Below are 6,868 nucleotides of genomic sequence, written 5' to 3'. Positions count from 1 at the left end.
AGTGTGTGTATTAAGTTTAATAGGCTTAAAAATCATTTTTTGTACCTCTACATTCACGGTGTCCGTCTTATAATTATGCAGGTCTATACCACACACCATGAATACAAAGCCCGGATACAAAGATAACCGAGATAGTCTACTTGAGGATATCGCAAAGTATAAACTACTGTGTATTTATGAGATAAATGAAATTACTCTACATCGCCTTCTTTGGAGGGAAGGGGCAAGTCCACCTTGATCTTGACGGTATACCGTGTCTACATCACTTTAAAGGGGTACTCTGGGCTGAAATATTTATATCTAAATGAATAAGTATGATTCACTAAACAAAAATTAATATCGATATTTCTCTGGGCACTGAAAGTGGCACCGGATTATTATTTTGCAAACCATAAACTTGGTTACTTCAATGGTGATACCAAAACATGGTCAAAGTCCATTGACCCTAAATGACCTTTCACCTTCATTCTATGACATGAAACTTATTTAAGATGATTAATGATACTTGATTGCCTTTCTGTTCAAGTTTCATGAAATAGGCCCTTATATGTTGACGACACCGCTGGAAAAGCGGCGCCTATCTCTCGTTAACAAAAAATACACTTTGAGTAAATAGTAGAGATGATCAAAAACAATAACAAACATTTTCCATAGCAAATTATCTAACCTTTACTTTACAAGTGTTGTAAAATCTTATGAGATCCTGAAAAGAAGGGGGAAATCGTGCGAAGGAACGAACCGACAGAGCTCTCAAAATATGTGACCTTTCATTTAGCCCTCAAAGCTTCATTCTCCTGCATTTACATTTTGTATTACAACACTTCCCATTTTTCATCTTTACCCGTTTTTCTTTCTTTCTTTTACAGTTTCTACACCCCCTAAAAATGCTGCTCTTGGGTAACATCTGTATTGATTTTTTTTACCTTTCTAAACTCCAAATGTGCCGATGAAATAAATGTGGTTTTAGAACTAGGGTGTGAAACTTTTAGAACAGTGGCGAGATTTTGAAATGAAATAATGCAATGAAGGGGCAACCAAACTTTAAAAAACATTGCCTTTAAAAGTCTCAAAAGACCACTAATGCATAATGATGAAAATTTCATCAAGTTGGATGTAAAATAAGGAAGCTCTTATATTTTAAATATCGCTGAATTTTACCATTCTGTCTCCTCATTATAAAGTGAAATGTAAAAAGGGCATTGTTGTAAGCTCTGACCAACTGAATCTTTTCATCCTGGTCAATTCTGCAAAAATTGAAAATATTGTATGTAATTCATAAAAAAAAATTATAAAAAGAAAGTGAGTGTGTGACAGCATCGAATCTCTCGTTTGTACATCACTGTGAGGCGTGTGTTTTTGCGCAGAATAAGCGACATTTTCAAATGTCATAACTTTCTTATTTTACATCCGATATTGCTGAATTCTTTAGCATTATGCTGGTTTGATTTTCCTCTATCATTTATTCAAATTGATTTGAACTTTAACTTCATTTCCTTCATGATTGTAACGTATGGGTTATCGGGCTGGAGCCGACAGAAGACCATCGACTAGATTTTTGATCACACCTAACCATGATAATGATACTGCATCGGGTGAACTTGACAATCATGGTATCGGCTTGGTATATTCGTCAACCCAAGTCAATTATCCACATTCCTCTCCTTCTCATGGTAAAACTGTGTCTTCTCAAATGGGAAATCGGATTGGTCGTTCAATGATGACGTCGGACCTCATCTCACCAAGATAACCACATACGGATGCCTTCCAAGTAAAATCCTCTCATCTATACCTGACCGTCATCCTGATGAAAATCTGCTCCATTCATCGCTGACTAGCTGCTAGGTGACAGTATTCAATGATGTCTTGGTCAACACCAGGTTAATTCTTGAGCTGATGGATAAAAAAAGAAAAGAGAAGAGGTGAAACAAGTCTTATACATACACGTTCCGTTTCTCTCCTAACATAACAGACCTCATAGCTAGTGCCTATATCTGGTAACGTTTCATTATGGTAACTTCCGTGGTAATAGAGCTCAGCAGCCAATCACAATCAAGGTTTCCAGTGTAATAAAAACAATAGAAAATACATCAAAGTCATAACTTTTTTTTTAATTTGGGAATAACCACACAGGAGTGGATTCCAAGCAACATTCTCCTATCCACCTGACCCGCCTTTTTTCTTTGTCTCTTTGAACCCTGCAATCCAATTCATAATGATGCACAGTACTGAATTCAACTCATTAATGTATATTGATAATTTTATTTTATCCAAAAATATCCAAAATGTGATTTGTAGATTTTTAATATCTACCTATCTATCATTGGCATATTTTTTTTACTTAACTTATATACCTAAAAAAAATCGCCAGGTTTCATTCCGCCAATGACGCAGACATCAATTCAAATCTACATCATCTGCACTTTCTCTGTATTTCCTGTGATGCTTTAGCATGTCTGACATTGCACCTTTTTATCGTAAAACTGATAACACGTGATCAGCTCTGACAAAGCTACATACCATCAGGGGCAGATCCAGGATTTCATGAGGGGGGGGGGCGAAATTTGTAATCCTGATTGGGGCGTATAGTCCTAACTGGCATAAAACGCGTCAGGACAGATAGACTGATTTGCAAGTAATACTATGTATGTAAATATACTTGGCAGATCCTCGCACATGTAATACATCGATATGCGAGAGAGCAAGCCAACTTTACAAAAATGTATATATAAATTATGCGAGTGAAAGCTGGATTTTGTGATATACTGACCTAAAAAATAGACATTTGTAGCACTGTTTGAATACATGAAAGGGATAAAAAAAAATGGTACGAGCATGAAGCTCGAGCTATTTTTTTCGTGTGCAAACTGGTCCTTTAACATGTTTAAGCAGCGTCTGAATTCATGAATAGAAGTATATCACCAGAGCTCGAAGTCGATTTATGTATACTGACTTAAGACGGACATTTAAAAGAAGTGTTTCAATTTATTAACATAAAAATCAAATGACTGAATAAAATAAAGTGCAAAACGTGAGCTTTTTTAATGATAACATTTAGTGATTATTCTGAAGTGTGTTTAGGAAGAAATATAATTTTCCACAAAATTGTGAATCTAGGAGCCTTAAGGCCATGCATTTTCTTGTACAAAATAAATACATTAGGAAGAGAAATTGTAAGATATTTATCTGGATCCATGCAGGTGCCCGAAACCGATGTGTCCCCCTATTGACATTACAAAAAAGGACAAAGGCGCGATAGAAGAAAAGAGAAAGACATAGAAAAGAAATAAAAGCGAGAAAAATCAAGAAAATCGGGAAAATTGCCAAATAGCAAACCTTTCTGGTCACTTTATCAGTTGCCTTACCTGTTCATTGAGATACATTATCATGTTAAGGAAGATTATTAGATTGCGCTCAAAATATATTATATTTTGAACCATGTTTATGATTACAAAAACTCGCTTAAAATGCCCCTTTTTAAAATTAAACATAAAACATTGAAGCTCGCGCTGCGCGCTCACATTTTGTTTTGGGAGACCTATCCTGTACTACATTGAAAAGCATATTATATTCAAACACTACATAATCTGAACAACTTCCTCGATTTTTAGTCACGAGTAACAATATTGAGGTTTGAATAGTCGAGTTACTTACATCATAAATCTTGAGGGGAAAAGCTCATTATTTTATTTATTCTTGCTTTTTATTCTTAACCATGCCAATGAAACACCACATTAAAAAATCTTTTTCATGTCACGATATTAAAATACCTCACAAGCCTACTGTTCACCCTCACAAGAGTGTGTGTGGGTGGTGTATGTGTGAGTCAGTGTGTATTAAAGATCGTATTAAAAGAAAAAAAAATATGTATCAGAATTATAATTGTGGTGGGGTTAAAATGATAAATTTTGAAATATTTGTTAGAACGCAGCGTATAATGTGGGTAAAAAGACTTTTGTATGGAGAAAGAAATCTGGGGTGGAAATTATTTTTTGATTATTCCCTAAGTTCAGTTGGAGGAAGGTTAATTTTTCTATGTGATTATGAAATGAAAAAGATAAAAAGTAAGTTGAATATTCCATCTTATTATTTGGAGATGCTAGATGCTTGGCAAGAGATTGATAATTTAAGACATTTCAATGGTTCTAAAAATCCAATCATTTTCAATAATAAGAATATTTGTATAGAAAATAAGATGATATTTGATAAAGATTTATTAGAACGAGGGTTAATTAAGGTTGAACATATCATTTACATTGGACATGTTAAACCAGTCGCATATTTTTTTAACCTTGGTATTGGAAGTGATCTTTTGTTTACAATATGTGAAATATATCATGCAATTCCAAGTGATTGGAGAAATGATTTAGGTTCGATACAATTTTGTGAGATAGACTTAATTATAATATAAACTTGCTTCTGTTGGGGAGGGAAATTAGCTTTCAGGAGGTACCATCAAGAAAAATATATTAATATTTTATTAAAGAATTGCAAAAGTCATATGATTTACAGATAAGAGATGGACAAAATAATTATAATTATACAGAGAAAGAAATTGGTGAATGTTTTTTTAAACCAAGAATAACATTATTTAATTGGAAGACAGAGGGAATTTCAATTTAAGCTTCTGCATGGGGCAATTTACACTAAAGTTAATTTGTTTAGGTTTGGATTTGTTGAAGATAATCTCTGTTCATACTGTAAACGGGAAACGGAAACATATTCACATATATTTTTGTCTTGCTTGATTTTGATACAGCGATTTGAATTAGATGAAATAAAGGACTTGAATTGGCGGGATATATTTGTTGGTTTGTCAGGCAATACAAATAGAATAAAAAGTTGAAATACTATTTTCTTTATGGTAAAATATATATTATTCATATTTAGAAAGGAGGGGGTTTACCAACCATTGACGATATACATAAACTTATTTTAGAATATAAGGATCAAGAAAAGAAAATAGCTATTAAAATGGGGAAATTAGAGCTTGTTATATTCAAAATTGTTCATCTAATTGTTTTGTACTTTTAAACATGATTTATTTATGATGAGTGTGAGCAGATCTTCTGGGCATTGATGTGTTGTGTGTGTGTGTTGGGGCGGGGGGAGGGAGGGGGAGGGGGAAGTTGGTCTTTAAGCATTTTTATAATAACTGATTTCATTGTTTTTTTTAAAGATATATATGACCCATGATTTATTAAGTTAGTGAAAAAAGTGAAAATATGAAGTGTAAAGTATTATATATGATTTGGAATGTTAAATTGAAATGTTATGTAACATTTTGTTCATGAAATCAGAATAAAAACATTATTCAAAACAAAAAAAAGTGTGTGATATGTGATGTGTTGTGTTTTGACGGTGTGAAAGGATGGATATGGAGGTGGGTTAGGGTGTGTCTGTGTGTGGAATGATGGATAGGTATCTTTCTGCCTGCACATCTTTTATTTTCATTCTTCACCCAGCAGCTTCGAGCAACTTACGACCTTCTGTCAGACAAGCACAGATCGACATAATTTTTTGTGGTACCAAAATATGCGAGGACAATAACTATCAGCACAAATGAATGAATGCTCATGCCTCGTACAAGACAACTTCAAACTGATGGGACATTTTTTTCACTCTAAGACTTTCGTAAAATTAGCATAGTGTCCGCTTTAAAAAAATATTAGAGTTTGTATCCCTTCATTCCATCATAGGCCTAATCACATTGGGGTTTGGGAATTTTAATTTCCGAAATATTTATCAAAAATTTAATTCGAACTAAAAATGCATTGGCTGACACATTTGTTTGATACATTCAAATGGATGATGTCCCTGAAGTCAAATTGGTTTTCGCATATATGACTGGATAAATACACAAGTGATTTATAACAACTTATTCTGTGACGTCACATGCAGTTTCCCCATGACTGTCATGACTTTTAATCATAAACCGTTTAAACGTAAATAATCTGCCCATTAACTCTCTCCCATGTAGAAATCAGGGGTGGCAATAGGCCTACATTGGGGCGAACGCCCCTATTTTTATATGTTTTTTATTTTGCGCAGCCAAAAAAAATAGGGAAAAGAAAAAAAAGGTAAAGGTTGTGTTACTCTGCACCCCTGTTATTCAACTGAGAAAAAATGACACCATCTTTGGGTCGTCTGGCTATATCGATCGTTTCTAAAATTGTTGTCTTTGTCTTAAATCATTAAGATTTTTACGAATTTCAAATTGTATTAGAGACAATTAAGTTGCATGTTCTTCATTATCATTATCATTTTATATACTATTGTATAACTCGTGATACTTGTTTTAGTAATTGTATAATTTGTTTATGAGAGTTATATTATTATTGTATATTTGATTTAAAAGAGGACAACGAAACATTTCATAAAACAAAAACAAAATGAACCACTTTTGAACAAAAATAGAACATTAATATGAAGCAAAACGATAAATTTCCTTCATCCTATCCAAAATGAAAAGATCCTAGGCTATAGAATTAGACCAATGGCATATGTGTGAGTGGGCAATCAGAATCCATAACATTAACGCTGCGCAATAAATTGCACCTTTCTCCAGCTGCAAGGAATGAGTTTGATTTTTATTCCTGAAGATTTTCTAAAATCACTTACCCGCTCCTTTCTCTATCATCTTTTCATTGAAGAAGTAAATGGTGCATCGGACTGGGTGTCTATTTTCAGCTGTCGAGCCCTTTTAATTCAGTCCAATCGGTTTATGATCTCCTAAAAATTGAGTTTTATACCTTAATTCATTTTTAATGGCAGAATTTATGTATGTATAGGCCCTGTATAAGATCACTGTCCAGCATTGCGTTCTGAGTGTGGTCCACAAGATTCTTAATACATCATGTAAAGGCCTATT

At 33.6% G+C, this 6,868-nt stretch overlaps 1 long non-coding RNA gene across 1 annotated transcript; it reads right to left on the bottom strand.

Moving 5' to 3' along the window:
* Nucleotides 1-923: 923 nt before the first annotated feature.
* Nucleotides 924-6,868, bottom strand: LOC121418717. Its single transcript, XR_005970506.1, has 2 exons — nt 6,619-6,868; nt 924-1,890 (listed from the first exon to the last, which is right to left on the bottom strand). It is a non-coding gene; the product is annotated as an uncharacterized LOC121418717 (long non-coding RNA).

The sequence above is a fragment of the Lytechinus variegatus genome, chromosome 7, assembly GCF_018143015.1.
Source record: "Lytechinus variegatus isolate NC3 chromosome 7, Lvar_3.0, whole genome shotgun sequence".
In the NCBI taxonomy this organism is placed as follows: Eukaryota; Metazoa; Echinodermata; class Echinoidea; order Temnopleuroida; family Toxopneustidae; genus Lytechinus; species Lytechinus variegatus.
The sequence above is the reverse complement of the archived record's forward strand: the minus strand, read 5'-3'. Positions and strand labels throughout refer to the sequence as shown.